The sequence below is a fragment of the Eucyclogobius newberryi genome, unplaced genomic scaffold, assembly GCF_026437365.1.
Source record: "Eucyclogobius newberryi isolate DKJ021-1_F unplaced genomic scaffold, fEucNew1.0.hap1 SCAF_21, whole genome shotgun sequence".
NCBI classification, from domain to species: Eukaryota; Metazoa; Chordata; class Actinopteri; order Gobiiformes; family Gobiidae; genus Eucyclogobius; species Eucyclogobius newberryi.
Window position 1 is genome coordinate 26,723,466 of NW_027315846.1, and position 17,725 is coordinate 26,741,190.

Sequence of the window (17,725 nt, forward strand, 5' to 3'; positions counted from 1 at the left end):
CAAAGTTTGTCTGAGTGAATATCAGGTTCTAGAGCTAGGTTGTATGTAAAGTCACCGCACCTGAACACTTACCTGAGCTAGTACCACATGCTAGCAGTGATTTTACAATTGTAAAAGTTACAAAATGAAAGAAAAATGGGGGGATAAGGTCCTGTTCACAGCTGAGAGATGCCACAGTGAGCAGCCAAACAGAAACTAGGAGCAAATTCTGCAGTTTGGACAAAGTTTGAAAGTTTGAAGTTACTCCCTTCAGAATTCCATTGGTATGAATGGGAGCAGTCAAAATGACTGCTCTTGGAGTTCTAGTAGTTTCAAAACTCTGGAAGTCTTAGTGTTAATTAACAGAATTACAGCTCATCCGTAAGTGCCAGTACAACAGAAGTGCTGAACCGTAGCAGAAAGAGGCAAAAGTGGGCGGGTCGAAATAGACACGAACACTAAACCGACTCTGCAATGTAAAGTAAACAGATATGACTTCAATTATTTTTTATTCCTTTAATTTATTTATTTTTTCATTTAGATTAAGAAGGCTGTAAATTCAACACACTCTCTAAATGTATCAGTTTCATAGTTAGCGCTCTCGAACTGTGAAATCGTCACATAAATGTTACGTAGTAGTCATGTGACTGAAATTTCCTGTAGCGTGGAAAAAGGAAATGGCTAACCTTTCTCAGATTTTTACAGAAAAATACAGAATAAACATTGAATTTGTGGGTAAAACACACATTTTATAACATTTCTAAAGATGAATGTATATCTCTGTGGCACAATCTGTAACTATCCAAGTACCACCCGTTATGTACAAAACTGACAATGTTACAGTTAAGTTTTCAGCATTCTAATCCTTTCTGGTAAGCTGTGAGCAGTGTTGCCTGGCCGTTCTGTACGGTTGTGTAAACTTTCTCATATAGAGAAAACACAGACCGGTCAGAGTGAGTGCTGAGAGAGAAAATCTCCGCCTTGTCTTCGTCTTCACGCTGGGCAGATAAGCACGTTTCTTTGGCCATATATGGTCCGAATATAGGATACATTAACTGTACTTATTCTAAAAATAAAATGTTCTATACTTTTAAAATCCCCTCTGTTAAGGCCAAAAGTAGCCCCAAAATAGACACCCATCCATCATTCCAAATGATTATGCAAATTGAGTTTAAGTGTCATAAAAAAAAAAAAAATTGTTTCCAGTGGATGGTATTGTGTCTCAGGGCTCTTTGGGTCAGTGAAATCAATCTCAGACATCTGTGCTAATTATTTTGCCAGGTAGGCCCAACTAAAGGAAAAACGACTTGACTTAAGAAGGACGTTCCACATTATTAAACAGAACCACCATTTTCAAGCAATATGGGAAAGAAAAAGGATCTCTCTAGTGCCGAAAAGCGTGAAATTGTTGATGCCTCTGAAGTCCCACTAACGTCAAGGTGTAGGATCCTCCAGAGGCTTGCATGAATCTTCTATTCGGACACCCTTAACCAATGCTCACAAGCAGAAACTGCTCCAGTGGGCTCAGAAATACATGACTCATTTTCAAACAGTCTTGTTCACTGATGAGTGATATGCAACCCTGGATGGTCCAGAAGGATGGAGTGGTGGATGGTTGGTGGACCAACCATCCACCACCATGTGCCAACAAGGCTGCGACGTCAGCATGGAGGTTGCGGAGTCATTTTTTGTGCCAGAATTCATGGGGAGAGAGCTTGTCTGCTCCTTTAGGATCCCTAAAGGTGTAAAATGGTAAATGGTTACATTTATACAGCGCTTGTCTACCTCGAAGGCACTCAAAGCTATTTACATCAAGGAACCAGTCACCCAGTCACACCCACATTAACACACCAGTGGTACGCAGACACTGGGAGCGAGGCGGGTTAGGTGTATTGCCCAATGACACAACAGCAGCTGCGATCGCACCGCCAACCTTTGGGCAAGTGGACCTGACCACTCTGCCAGGATGTTAATGTCAAAAGACGAGCAATCTGCATCTGAGCAACGGCTGCCCCACAAGGTGTGATTATGACTGCAGTAAAAGGCCGTGGCTGCAGAGCTGCGGCGCGGTCAAATAGCCCAGCAGTTTCGGGAGCTGCGGCACGGCCATATAGCCTCATGGCTAACCCTAACCTTAACCCTAACCTTAACCCTAACCCTGACCCTAACCCCAAGACCTAACCCTAACCCGGTGTGGTCAAAGAGCCCAGCAGTTTCAGGAGCCGCGGCACAAAATAACATGGCAGTTTCGCTCTGTAGACACTCCCGCAGTAAAATATGTGGAGTTTCTGACTGACCACTTTCTTCCATGGTACAAAAAGAAGAACCATACTTTCTATAACAAAATCATCTTTATGCATGACAATGCACCATCTCCTGCTGCAAGGAATACCGCTGCATCACTGACTGCAATGGGCATAAAAGAAGATAAACTCATGGTGTGGCCCCCATCTTCCCGTGGCTTCAACCCTATTGAGAACCTCTGGAGCATTCTCAAATGAAAGATTAAATTGGGGGCGGGAGGCATTTCACATCCAAACAGCAGCTTTGGGAGGCTATTCTGAACTTTTAAACTCACAAGTTCAAATAAGGGTCCTATGTTAAATGTAACTTGACCTGTTCGGATCATTGAGAGGTTTGTTCAATGACATTCGAATTGTACTCTAAATGTTGATGACTTGAAAATTATGATGACTTTCATTTATACTGACTATTTTGCAAAACTGGGTAAAAATACAATTTGCACAATCATTTGGAATACAGTGTAATTGTTTTTTTCCACCAAGGGTGAACAAAAGTTGTTGTGGGTCAGGCAGCTGCCCCCTACAGGCTTTAGTTCTGTTACATCCTCTTTTCCCACTGAAACTGTGACAATGATGCAAAAATATGAACGGGAATGAATGGGACAACACAGTGTTTCTCATCTGAGATGTATAGTCAATGAAAACAATAAACTAGGATATTTGTAGTATAAATTAATCTTTATGAGGTCACTTTTCTGGTGAAGGGTTCGCCACCTGCTTGTTGCCTGGAATGTTCCATTCATCTTGCATTTAATTACCCATTTTATTTGGAAATGAAGCATTCTAACTGTGAATGGAGTCGCCTCTCAACAGATTTGACCTGTAAACTTGTCCTGGTGGAGTCATCTGCATCTCCATGGAGATAAGATGTTAAATACCATAATGCGAACCCCCAAGAAAAGTTATATAGAAATGCAATATGTTATTATAGGATATTTGTCCAACTGTGACAACAAACAAACAAACAAACAAACAAATAATCTTCATCTGCCTGGATGAACTCTCTTATCTACAAATGGGAGCACGTCAGTCCTGGGCGAGCTGCAGCCTCTCCATCCATGGGAGCAGGATCTCTCCTTCACTGTGGTTCTCCTCGAGGTCTTTACTTTTCCCCACTGAATTTTGTAGTTTTTCCTTGCCCTGGCAGAGGGTCTAAGGACAGGGGATGCTGGGTCATTATCAATGTGTTAAGTTCCTCTGAACAATCTGCTTCTCTTTTTACTGTCACCCCTTCGAGGCAACCGCTGTTGTGATTTTAGGCGTTACTAAAATAAATTGAATTCAGTTAAATTGAGGAATGTGAAACTGGAGTGAAGAATATTGTAGTTTCACTGTGAGCTCAGATATTTACAAATGTCTTTGACAAAGTATGCTCTGTTTACGTTGGTTCACCATTTATTTTACCTCGATATAATACACAGTCTATGCCAGACACCACTTTTGTATTTATATATAAAGCCAGATATGTGAGTTGTGTCAGTGACAAGTGTGAAAAGCAGGAAAAGCAAGACCAGAGCACTGCCCATGAAGCATCAGTCCTGTGCCTGACAGTGGTCACTGTACCACAGGTCGGGTCTGGAGGAGCAGTGACTATTACACTGACAAGTTTGAAGTGTGTTTTGTTGCTGTTTGGTGAGGTAGCTAACCAGTGCTGCATGATGGAGGCCCACTGTGGGTGGCACGGTGGTAAAGCTTTTAGAGCTCTTGTTACACAGAAAAGTGAACCCTAACCCTTGCAATTGATTCCTGCATGTGGCCTTTCAGTGTGGAGTTTGCATGTTCTTCCTGTGTCTGCATAGGGTGCTGTGCCCCCCTACCACTAAAACATGTACAATAGGCTCCTTTCCTCTGGGAAAAAAAGAGAAAAAAACAAACTCCTGGTTAAATAAAAAAAGTTCTAAAGGACTATATCATTGAAGCAGATAAGTGTGAATTTTACATTTGGCACAGACTTTCTCTTATGTTATGTTATAGAAAACCATTGGAGATTCCGATAAGACCGGCATACTTTGAGGTTAATGTATATAGTTTGTATATGTAAAATAAATTACCACCTCAATACTCAAAAACATCTAGCCGGGCCACATTTGTCCTCAGGGTACAATGAGAAGTCACTATAACTCCCTACAGTGGTCCATCCAGACCTCCCCCATCCTAATCACCGACAAGAAGCTTCTACTTATTCTGCTGGAAATGCAGAATAGCCCTAAACCCAGTGGTTCTAACATATCTGAGCAAACAAATTGCGGACATCCTAACAGTTCAAACAACAGGATGACTTTTGTTTTTGTTGCATCTCAGTCCATCCATGTTCAAAACTGACTATTTTGAGAGTTTTCATCTTAACCACCAGAAAATTAGAAATAAAAACATAATAATAAAATGCCAACCGCTCAGTGCTCATAAACCCCACCTGCCCCTTGTAGATCATAGACCTTATCCTCCAGTCCAAGATAAGATAGGAGAACCTTTATTTGTCCCACAATGGGACAATTCTAGTGTTGTAACATACAATTCAAGAATAGCAGGAGAATAGAAACATGCAATAACAAGATATTTAAAATATACTTACATTTAGCACTGTTCTTGGTTTGTGTGCCAGATGAATTAATAGTATTCTGATTACAATCATCATTATCGATAAAACAAGCAAAAGTGAAATGAACCTCTCAAAGCTACACTTTACTCCATTCTCTAACAGTCAGTGGTAATAATACTTCTGTAGCCATAGCTGCTCTGGGGTAGATTGACAATCGCCAAACATTCACCCTCATACCAATGCAGGTGAAGTAACCAAGGTGACTTGGTCCGAGTGGGAATCGAATCACAGAATCACATCTAACCACTGTCTAAATGTTGGTTTAAACCAGGGGCGCCCACACATTTTCGGCTCACGAGCTACTTTTATATTTGACAAAGCCCGAAGATCTACCTATAGATCTAAATTTTTGTATAATTTAGAATTCTTTTTATTGTCAGTATTAAACTGTATTGTTTAACCATAATTAGGCTATAGAAACACAATGTAGGCTTTCATTATAAGCCTAATATTGTTTATCATATACAAATGTGCAATATAAAAAGGAGAGAGAAAATCTGCTATTTAACTAGACAATTTAATACAGCCGAGTATTTTGAAAATAAAATATACTGACCACAACTACGCTCGAAGGGTGAGCTTAACCAGAACTTCAGAACTCTCCTCCTTCCTCTGTGTTACACAGCGTGCACTCCGATGCTTTCTGGTGCTTTATGGCGCCCTTTGGCACTTTCCGGCACTTTCCGGCGCGCTTCAGCGCGATCGACCTCACTGCCTCTGCGATCGCAGTCGACGTGTTGAGCACCCCTTGTTTAAAAAATTAAATAAATGAATAAATATCCAAGTTTCACAATATTGTGTATAACAACTTGATTATTATGCGAGATTAAGTAGGGCCTATATAATCTCACATTATGTATTTTACAGGCCTATTTTCCTTACAAGAAATGTTCAAATGTATTGTTTTAATTGACTAAATATCTTACATTGCGGAGCTCTGCCTCTGGGCCCACACTCTGCCATTAAAAGGGAAAACCGGTCTTGGGAACCAGGACCAGCCAAAACATTTGTTGTCTTATTGCTTTGCCAGGAATTTTCCACAGTATGACATTGAGCATATGTATGTAGCTTTAAATAAATAACAGGTGTTTTCTTGCTAAGAAAAATACCACTTGCAGCCTTCTTACTATTTGCCTGTAACTTGGTATTGTTGTGTCTCTCTCCATGGAGACAAGTATGTACCGAATGTGGACCCGTAACCTTTGATAACTGCTGTTCTATCCCAACTGCCTTTCTAGTAACTTAAAGACATTAAAAACTTAAAACACATTCCATCAGAGCCGAGTTGGCGTTTTCTAAGCAGATGCTTCTCATTACACTGCTGCTGGAGTTCAGAGCTGTAAAACACTTCATTGTTTTTTCCACAAATGCAGCCATATTAACCAAAAAAAATAATTCACTCAAACCCAATGCAACACATAGTGGACATAAAATATTGGCAGAATTTGGTGGAGTAGCCAAAAATATGTAGGGCTATATATGTGTCATAAGTGCCAGAGTAAAATACAAGTAAAAAGTTGATGCATAAATTTAGTCAAGTAAGAGTAAAAAGTTATCAATTAAATTCAATGGTATGTGTTTACATATTAATGAGATAGCGTTGATAGAAAACCAGACAATAATGTACACTCCTATGTCACGTATTAAAAGCCTGACTTAATAAAGCAAGAAGGCACGTCAGGATAATGAGTAGCAGAGCAGCGCCTTGTGAAGGTGTCTGTTTAAAAACTCCTTTGCATGCTCCAACTTGTTTCCATCTCAGAGAATTTCCTCTTTTTTCCCCATTTTCTCGTCCAGTCCGTGGCATCCAGTCCCATCCTTATGACTATGATAAATATGTTAATTCTCATAGCCATATATAATATATTAGGGCAGGCTCAAGACGGAAACGTATGAGGAGTTGGCGCAGCACCGGTGTAAGGTGGGCTGGGATTTAAGATGAAGAAGCAGTAGACAAGATGGTTTGAAAGAGTAGTTAAGGATGCCATTTTTATTAAAAAAGAGAATCCCTCTTTAAACAGAAATGGAGGTTTAAGGTTCAATCTTCCGGCATGGTACAGCAGCATTTGGAAGCCCTTGGGCAGGGTGAGCCCTGGTCATCCGTGATAAGGAACTGTACCCAGATGGCAATAGGATTTCTATCCATCACAACCTAACAGCGTAACAAATAAGATTTGTTTTAGGGGAAACTTAAAACTGTACTACATATAGATAAACATGAAAGGCTATTATCAGCATTGGCTCTGCCCAGTGGGCGGGGCTTTCTCAGAGTAGGTATCCGAGATCTCAGACTAGATCATGCAGGTCTTTAGCTCCCTCCTAGTGGCTTCCTGGAGCTTTTTCTAAAATTTACTAAAAGGGAACTAGATGGGGGGATATATTTGTTGTTTTAAAATGGTTTCTGTAGGAGGACAAACATGACGCAAACGTTTTCCAATGCTGTAAAAATATTTACCATAAATATAACATTTCTAAATTTCTGTCAACGAAGATTTGCGTCATAGCCTACGTGCGCCCCGCTGCGCGGGCAGGTGGCTGTTGTAAGAAAAGTGAGTGTAGGTGTGTGTGAGTGTAGGTCTGCGTGTGTGTGTGCGTGTGTGTGCGAGCCAGCGTGTGTGTGCAAGCGTGAGTGCGAGCGTGCGTGGATGTGTATAGGTGTGTGCGAGCGTGTGTGTGTGTGCGTGTATGTTTGTGTGAGCAGAAGTGTGCGTGTGTGTGTTATATTATATTACTATTATCACAACGCTACCATATATTGTCATACACATCGATGCAGTCGAATTGTTAAATAGCAGTTATTATATACCTATCACTTGTGATCTTCCCAAGAGCATGCAGTGTGTGCAGGAGTAAATTACTGTGTTATCTGCATAAACATGGACAGCTGAGTTCTCAATTGAGGGAGCGCGATTGTTAATAAATATAGTAAAAAGAATAGGACTGAGAATTGATCATTGGGCTACACCTTTTGTTAGTTTAAGAAAGGAAGACTTGCTCCCATCTTTTATTGCTTGACTTCTTTCAGTGAGATTAATTGAAATATATCCAACAGCATGATGTGATCAACAGCGTCACATATGTGTTCATTATCTGATATATTGTTGAAAAAATTTAGTTTTATCATCTGGACTCTCATCATCTCATTTGACTCTCATCCAAGAGTCATTCTCAATCTGAAAATCGAGTCTGGGAACTCGGGTTTTATAACCTACTCTGAGTAGGACTTGCCCAGGATTCTCTTTGTTAGAAAAGAGAATCCTTCTTTAAACTGAAATGGAGGTTTAAGATTCAACCTTCTGGTCACATATAATAGTGTTTTGAAACACTGAGACACCCGGGTCATTCTGATGCTAATTAGGTACTCAGTAAGGAGGGAGCAAAAGTCAGGTTGCAATTGGATGTAGAAAGCCCATTACTGTTAGAAAACAAAGAAGAGAAGTCTCAAGAGAAACCAAAAACTCCCTTTATCAGGAGGTTCCGCCAGTGGGCGGGACTTACACAGAGTAGGATATAAAACATGAGTTCCAAGATTTGATTTTCAGATTGATAATGACTCTTGGATCGGAATCGACACCTTTTGTTTTTCTAAAAATAGAGTCCAGATGAAACAACAGATTTTTTTCTACAATTAAACACTCGAATGAGGGATTATGTCTATGGACAGGTGTTGAAAATTAGCTTATTTTGCTATAACACTTCAAACATTGCATCTGGTTCGTCCAAATGCTATGTCCATATTAAATAAAGAAATAATAAAAAACACTGACTTGATTATCTGATATAATCACATTGTCAATAGAAAGATTGCAGGGTAAAGAGGCCCTTGAAGGAATTAATAAGCATTTAATATTGTAATGCATTAATATACCTTTCGTTGTTATTGCAGACTGGACACACACACACACACACACACACACACACTGCACATTCTTCTCTGTCTGCTTGTGTCTGTCTCTGCTCCCCCAGCTTCTCGGTCTGGGTCAAGGGTCGCATCTCACGACCATTATTAGGATGTCCTGGAAGGTACAGCCTGGTACCAAGAGGTGCCAGAAAAGATCCACCTTCTTATGAATATTCATATTCTTTGTCCTGTGTGTGAGAAGCTGGAGAAGGAACTTGAGGGACATGACATGCGTTTTAATCTGTTAGTTTTGTAATCGTAGGGAATAAATACTTTTATCATAACGACCAGAATCCTGTCTTGTTATTCTCAGTAATTAGAACCAACACCCTTTAGCCCCCTAAACAGTTTGCCTAAAACGAAGGGATTGTTTTATAGATCGATTGTTTGTTTGTTCTTTACAATGACTAGCTCTCGCAGTTCTTATTGACTTCACATATTGTTTTGTAGCGGTCTAAAGATCTGCTAATCATTGGAATATTTTGAAGTTTGAAAATCCTTTGATTTTTACAATCATACTAGGCGTCAACATATACTTTAGTGCCACACCTCCTCCTTCAGTACGATCGGCCCTAAAAAATAAAAATGTTTTTGGACATTAAAATTTGCAAGAAAAATATCCTCAAAATAAGTGTTAAACTATTTCAGCCTAAACCCTTTCGGTCTGTAATACGGCGATGCATTGATTTTTTTCTTATTGATTTTTATGCCTTTGTGACTCTGCCTAGTGACCAAAGAAGTCTAGCTTCTCCCAGATTAGTGCAGCTATCCAAAGGAGGAACATTTCAGAGTGCAGCCATGTCTGGTGCCAGTGGAAAAGCTGGGCACATTCAAAACTTCATCCAACATTCTTTTAAACTCTGCCTTCAAGTTGTATTTCTCAAACTATAGGCTGCATTCATACTTCACCTGACAAGACTAAACCCATATTTAAACATGGACCAGACAATGACTAAACCAGGACTAAAACAGGATTAAACCAAGTCTACATTAAAACTAAACCTAGACAAACTTGAACACAGTCTAAATGCACCAATGAAGCACTTCCTTTTTGTTCTTTTGACTTTGATAAAAAACTTTTAACAGAATAAAGTAATTGAGGAAAATGTCCATACCTTGTGGAAAAGTCCATGTTGAGGTTACCGATGCGAGCTGTGTATGTGCTGAAGTTGTTCTGTCTCTGCTCCTTCTCTCTTTCTGTCTCTCTCTTATAAGGAACCAGATGCACACACACCCCTGGAAGCGATCCGCCCTCTGCATGTCCTGTTCAGCTTATTCAATTACAACTGCTCTTTGTTTTAACTCTACAGTGTATGAAAGTCGAAAGGAACAAAAAACAGTCTCAAATATTTTTGGAGAACTGAGACTAAATTGTTGACTAAAAGCCAAAGCCACTATGATTTTCAAACCACAAAATTTGAAAATATGTGTTTAAATCTAGCATTCACACAGCCTTAAGAACAATTTGGTGTAATCCCTCGTTTGTCCGGGATCCATTGTAGAAAAAGATTCAGTTGTAGTCATGTGAACAATGTTTTAGAATAACAAGACATTTTGACTCTCATCCAAGAGTCATTCTCTCGAATGTATTCCGGAATTTCGCATACATTCTTATCCGTAAACCCTGCCTACAGGGCAGAGCCTTCTGGTAATAGCCTGTTTTTATTTGCAGTGTGTTTCACTCAACAGGAATGGTGCTGCAGAAACATTCAAAACACGCCACAAATACGTTGGACGTCCACATAGAGCTTTAGAGTCAAAGAGCAGATACAGATCCGTGTCTGTAGGTTTCCTTTATACTTCTATCTGGAGTTTTCTGTCCTCCTCTCAGTGGAAGAATCAAGAAAGGCTAAGGTTCTCCCTAGCATCGTCCGTTGTAATCCCGATACAGATACCACATCTGCAAACTGCTAGACTTCTGTCAAAACATAATTCAGATTTATGGCTGGACCATGGGCTCTCCCTTGTCTCCCATCGTGGCCAACTACAGAAGTTTGGGAAGAAGGCACTGACCTCCTTTTCAGGGACTCTTAAAAGTCTTTGGTCCCACTACGTGGATGACACATTTGTGACAATCAGAAACCTTGTGCCTTCTCAGAGCACATCAACGCAATGGACCCAAATCAAATCAATTTATTTTTGTAAGGCCCAAAATCACAACAACAGTCGCCTCTGAGGGCCGAATAACAGGTTTACAAAGGAAGATGCTTAGGAGAAACACTTGGCCTTTCTTGATTGTTCCACTATCAAAGGACAGGATGGGAAATTCAAGATTTAAGTATATAGGAAACCTACACGCATAGATCAGTACCTGCTCTTAGACTCCAACTATCCACTACAGCCCAAGCTGGGGATGATCAGGACATTACAACACAGAGCCCAAGAAGTGCCCACCAGTTCAGAGGGTAAGAGGAAGGAGGAAAAACGTGTCTGCAGACCACAACGTACAGGAGGGCTGATGCCACCAGAGTCGTAGAAGGTCCTCAGGAGAGGCCCTGTCACTCCCAAACACCCCTTAGTCCCCTCAGGAGGAAGATAAGATAAGATATTCCTTTATTGTCCCACATGGGGAAATTTCATTGATGCAACGCGGGTAGATACAGAGGTAGATACAGAAGAAAAGAACAGATAACTTATAGGAAGTTTGAAAAACACTCTCAGTAGAAGATCTCCTAGCGCCGACTCCTCTTGTCTATGTTATGAGTCCAGTCCAGTTTGTGGTTCAGATGAACACCCAGGTACTTTTATGAGTCCACTCTCTCAATGTCCCTTCCCTGGATTATCACTAGTGAGAGTGGCGTCTGCCGAAAGTCCTGTGCTAGTCCTCTGTACTGTCTGTACACAGTGTAGAGGGTGTTTACTCTTTATATGCTGCCATTAGGCAACATTATCAGAAAGCATGGCATTAACTTCCACTGCTATGCAGATGACACTCAGCTGTATTTATCAATGAAACCTGATCAGAGCGATCAAGTAGACAGACTTAGTACTTGTTTGAAGGATATAAAAACCTGGATGACACTAAACTACCTGCTTCTTAACCCTGAAAAAACCGAGGTCATTGTGCTTGGCCCTAAGCATCTACGAGACAATCTATCTGAGCAGATAGTCACACTGGACAATGTCAGCGTAGCCTCTAGTTCTACTGTAAGAAAGTCTTATTTGACCAGGAGCTCTCATTTAAAGCTCATATAAATCAAGCTTGTAAAACAGCCTATTTCCATTTGCGCAACAAGAGCCAAAATCAGAAGAATCCTGCCTAAAAGCGATGCTGAAAAACTTATCCATGCATTTGTAACGACTAGATTAGACTACTGTAACTCCCTGCTTGCAGCGTGTCCTAAAAGCTCCATAAAAAGCTTTCAACTGGTTCAAAATGCAGCAACAAGATTACTAACAGGAACAAAAAGAAGAGAGCACATTACGCCAGTGCTGAAGTCTCTTCACTGGCTCCCCGTCGAGTTTAGAATCAAATTTAAAATTCTACTCTTGACCTACAAAGCCATAAATGACATGGCCCCATTCTACCTCAAAGATGCTATAGAACCATATCATCCAAACAGAGCTCTTCGCTCTCAGAATGCTGGCCTTCTGGTGGTCCCAAGAGTCTCTAAAAGTACTGTAGGAGGTAAAGCGTTTAGCTACCAAGCTCCTGTGTTATGGAATCAGCTCCTGACCCATGTTAAATATGCTGACACAGTCTCTTCATTTAAGTCCAGGCTTAAAACGTTCCTCTTCGAAATCGCTTATGGTCGGACTAGTTAGGAACAGAAACATAAACCCACAGCTTTAACTACGCTGCCCTAGGAGTAACTATGCTGGGGGAAGTATGACAGCTTGAGCACTATCCTCTTCTTCTGACTACTTATGCTATCAAACAATATTTATTTTTTAATTCCACTTGCAAACTGTTCACCGCCTTCTTTTTCTTTCTCTCACTCCTGAGGACCTGTGGACCCAGATGCCCCTCCCCTGGTGAAGTGGTCCCTGCCCTGTGTGGACGGTCCCTCATCTGCCTGAAGAGTGGGTCCAGCTCGCCTCCGACGGTCCCTCATCTGCCTGAAGAGTGGGTCCAGCTCGCCTCCGACGGTCCCTCATCTGCATGAAGAGTGGGTCTAGCTCGCCTCCGACGGTCCCTCATCTGCCTGAAGAGTGGGTCCAGCTCGCCTCCGACGGTCCCTCATCTGCCTGAAGAGTGGGTCCAGCTCCAGTCTCCCTCGTGTCCGTCTGTCCGTCTGTGAGAGTCGGATCTCTCCTTCACTGGAACTCCTCCAGGTTTCTACGCTTTTTTCCCAAAGATGTTTTTTTTTGTAGTTTTTCCAGGCCGAGAAGGAGAGTCTAAGGACATAGGACCCTGGGACATCGTCCCTCGCCACCACAGACATTGTCTGACTCCCTCGCCACCACAGACATTGTCTGACTTCATCGCCACCACAGACATTGTTGATTCATTTCTCCCTGTGGCCCTCAGAGGCAACTGTTGTTGTGATTTTGGGCCTTACAAAAATAAATTGCCCTGGGGCCCGCCACACTGCAGGTCTGAGTGTCAGACACACAGTCCTGTGTGCTCTGCGGGCTCTCACAAACTGGGGTCGGTCTGTGAGGTAGTCCAGGATTCACTCTGCCAGGTCATACTCCACACCAGCCGTCTCCAGTTTGTCTCTCAGGAGCAGCGGCTGGATGGTGTTGAAGGCGCTGGAGAGATCAAAAAACAGAATCCTCACAGCTCTGCCAGGCTTCTCCAGGTGAGAGAGAGAGCGGGCCGATATGCAAACTGCTGCGGATCCATGGCTGAGCTCACTTCCGCTTGTACTGTGAAGTCCTGATTTAACATCACAGAAACAACCGTTTGGTATTAGAGAAATAATATGTAAAAAATAAAAGACAAGCCTGCGAACTTACTCCAAAACTGCATTTAATTGACGTTTCAATCGCCCTTAGGCTTTATTAGACAGGTGAAAAAGGGTATGAGAGTGAGGGGAGGACATGCCGTAACTTGTTGGAGTCAGGATTCAAACTCACGACACTACGGCCGGCTGCACTTGAAGCCTGGCATACGTGTGCTATGCTTAAACCTCTTCCTCAGGTCACAGCTCTCAGTTGTGTTCCATCCCCTCATATAACTTACAGGCAGCTGGAGTCAAACACACAACTAAACTACACACATTGAGCACATAAAAGTGTATATATATATATATATATATATATATATATATATATATATATATATATATATATATATATGTATTATATATAATTCCAAAATCCATCAATAGAATATTCATAAATGGGCCAGCATTTGTAAAGTGTAGTTTTAAAATTGTTCTCTTTGTACCAGCAGCCTGTTGATGTCTCCTCTTCTTGGAGGTTTTACAAGTTATATCCCAATATATTTTAGGGAGGACATCGGATGCTGTGCGTCTTTAAAATGGGCCGCTACAGGATTTCTGAGGTCTCCAGTTCTGATGTTGCTCCTGTGTTCTGCTACTCGACTCTTTAGTGCGCTTATTTCTGTTTCACTCGGATTTAGAGTTAATTTTAAAAGTTGATGACAAGAATTGATCAGTCTATTAAGTCTATTAAGCTTTCTATGGGATCCTCATAGATCATAAATACGTCATCAACATACCTTTTCCAAAGTTTTATCTGTTTGAGGAATGATTTCTTTGATTGAGAACAAATTTGTTTTCAAACTGGGCAACATACAGTGAGCTGAAATTAGGAGACATTTTACTTCCCATAGCTGTGCCTTTATATTGAGTGCATATAGAAGACACTTTTTCAAACATAAACATATTTTTCCGCCAACTCTGTTATGAACTGTGTTTGACCTGTTACCATCCGCTTATTTCGCCCTGTGCCCAATACCCAAAGGGCATTGCTTATTAAAACAAGATCTTACAGCCCACATGTGAGTGTGATGCATCATTAGAAAGCTTAGGCCTTCTAGTTTCTGCAGATTTGCATATGAACTCTGCCAGGGCTTCCACTACAGAAGCCCAAACATAAACAAAACATCATTTTTTTAGTCTCGCCTGAATTTTGTTAATTTGTAAAGGTCCTAAGCAAGACATACTTCATTGTAAAATTATGCTGTTCACTGCACATGCTGTTTATCTTGTTGACAACAACTGTGTAAAGTTTCAGATATCTAGGAACAGGCATTTTGGTGCTGTTGACCTTTTTGCATCAAAAAGTATATTCGGCACAAGTTATCCAAATATGTGCCAACTGTGTCAAACTGTAAGTAAGTAAGTAAGTAAGTAAGTAAGTACATTTTATTTGTATAGCACCTTTCACAGACAGAAGTCCCAAAGTGCTTCACAAAAACACAGAATAAAACAACAAAAACACAAAGAACTTACAGTGAGCAATACACATACAACAATATACAGTCAAATCAGTCCCTAAAGCAAATGTAATTAAAAGTCTCGACTGAATAAAAAGGTTTTGAGCTGATCCTTAAAGGCAACAACAGAGTCCAGTGACCGCAGGGAAAGCGGAAGATCATTCCAGAGTCTGGTCAAAACAGCCTGGAAGGATCTGTCTCCTCTGGTCCAATTTTAGCTCCTCTATGATAATAAAAAATACATTTTGATGTTTTGTAGACCACAAATACCTATTATAATAACTGCAAAAAACAATGTATGAGAAAATGTGTAAATATGAGTTTACCCATGAATTTCCCATATATAGGTGAGAAAAAAATAAAACATTTAAAAAAAATATATATATATTATTGATATTATAATTTTTTAGTTATTAATTTTCTTTAAGGACATAGCATTGGACGAACCAGATGCAATGTTTTATTACATATATCTAACGAAAAATGCGTCCAAAAGACTACAAGTGCCAGCCCTGTTGATCTCAAATCTCAACCTGGGGCTGGAAGCAGTGCAACCAAGAGGAAAGCCATGAAATGAAGAGTATAACTCTTACTCTGGGGAAAAATGTAATAAATATTTTTGGGAAAATATATATATTTTTAAATGACATTCTGATTATGTTTAGGCTAGCAGAGAAGGCCTTGCTGGCCCTGACGGCCCACCACTGGGGCATGTGTAGATGAGAGTGAAGCAACAGAGGACCAAGTTTAAAAAAATTACATTAAAACTATCTTTTAGAGATACACTTTTCTTTGTAGCTAAGCCTCTGTTTACATTTCTATTTATTAGAAATTAGTTTGAAATACAAGCAGTCAAACATTCATAATGTAGCCAGGTGCAGGTTAGAATAGGCAAATTGCTATATAATATTTCAAGGGAGTAATACAATAGCAATCTGCATGAAGTTGGCCCAATGACTAGATTCAGAAGGAGGGCAATACAGCACACGCTAGAGTAGCCAAAATAATTACTGGAGCCACAGGTAAAGTTTAGTTTGATTTTATTGAAAACAATATTTTCACAACATTCAATATTAAATAATGTCCACAATTAAATTAAATACAATTACATTTATTTTTGTAAAGCCCAAAATTACAACAGCAGTTGCCTCGAGGGGCGACAGAGAAAAACAAATGAAACAATGTTCATAGGGACTTGGCAATGTCCCAGCATCTCGTGTCCTCAGACAAATGTCCCAAGCTCCCCTGTCCTTAGACCCTCCTTCTCGGCCAGGAAAAACTACCAAACCACTTTGGGAAAAAGTAATAACCTCAAGGAGTTCCACAGTGAAGGAGAGATCCGACTCCCTTGGACGGACGAGGCCTGGCCCCATTCTTTGAGGTAGGCTTTTAAATTTGATTCTAAACTCGACAAAGCTAGACCTGTTAGTAATCTTGCTGCTGCTTTTTGAACCAGTTGAAAGCTTTTTACGGAGCTTTTGGAACATGTTGCGAGCAGCGAGTTACAGCAACTACGACTCTTTCAAGGATTTTAGAGACTAAGGGAAGCTTTGAAATACAGTAGGTCTGTAGTTTACCAATAGGTCAGGATCAAGAGTAGGCTTTTTCAAAAGAGGTTTAATGACTGCATGTTTGAACGACTGTGGAACATAACCACTTTCTAATTAAGTGTTCATTATATTAGGAATAGAATCTATGATTAGAGGGAGAATGTATTGAGGAGTCTGCTGGGAATCGGGTCTAGGAGACAAGTTGAGGTTTTAGAGGACATAATGGCTGAAGTTATCTCTGCTTGATCAACTGCTGTGAACCTTTCTAAAGTTACTGATGGACTTAAATGGGACACTATTTTAACAGCTTGGGCTTGTTCAGGGCAAATATAGGGAGTCATTTCATTTCATCACATTTTGAATTACAATACCGCTGTAGAACCGAGTGCAAAATAAATATAATTTAAATTGTATAGCTAATGTGGTTTTGCTTCAATCGTGTACTTAGTCTTTTTCCTAGCTTAAGTTTCCATGTAGCAGTGCTAAATAGTTCTTAAACACACAGTACAGATGTGCCCTTGTTATATCAAGGTGTGGATCTTTGGGACCCCTTGTGCATTTTCTCCTCATGTCCAAAACGTGATAGCCTTAGCTTAGCATTTAGCTGTGAAATTAGCTGCTAACTAGCTCCTGCACAACCCGCACAAGGGGTCATCCTAAACTTCCCCTGTACCTATGTTCCCCGAGACCTGGGTTAGGGTTTGGGATAGAGTTATATGCTACTATATTTTATGCTGTAAAACCATACATTTATGCACAACTTTTGGGGCTGTGGAACCTGAACCAGTAGCATATGCTAATATTACCGTAGTTCCCCCGTTCATAGGTACCAGGGAAAGTAGGTGCGGAATATAGGTTTCATCTGCCTGGAAGAACTGGTTCTCCTTCTGAAGAACTGGTTCTCCTTCTGAGTGGATCCAGCTCTACTGTCTACCTGTCGTCTGTCCGTCTGTGAGAGTCAGATCTCTCCTTCACTGTGGAACTCCTCCAGGTTTCTTCTTTTTCCCAAGGAGGTTTTTTGTAGTTTTTCCAGGCCAAGAAGGA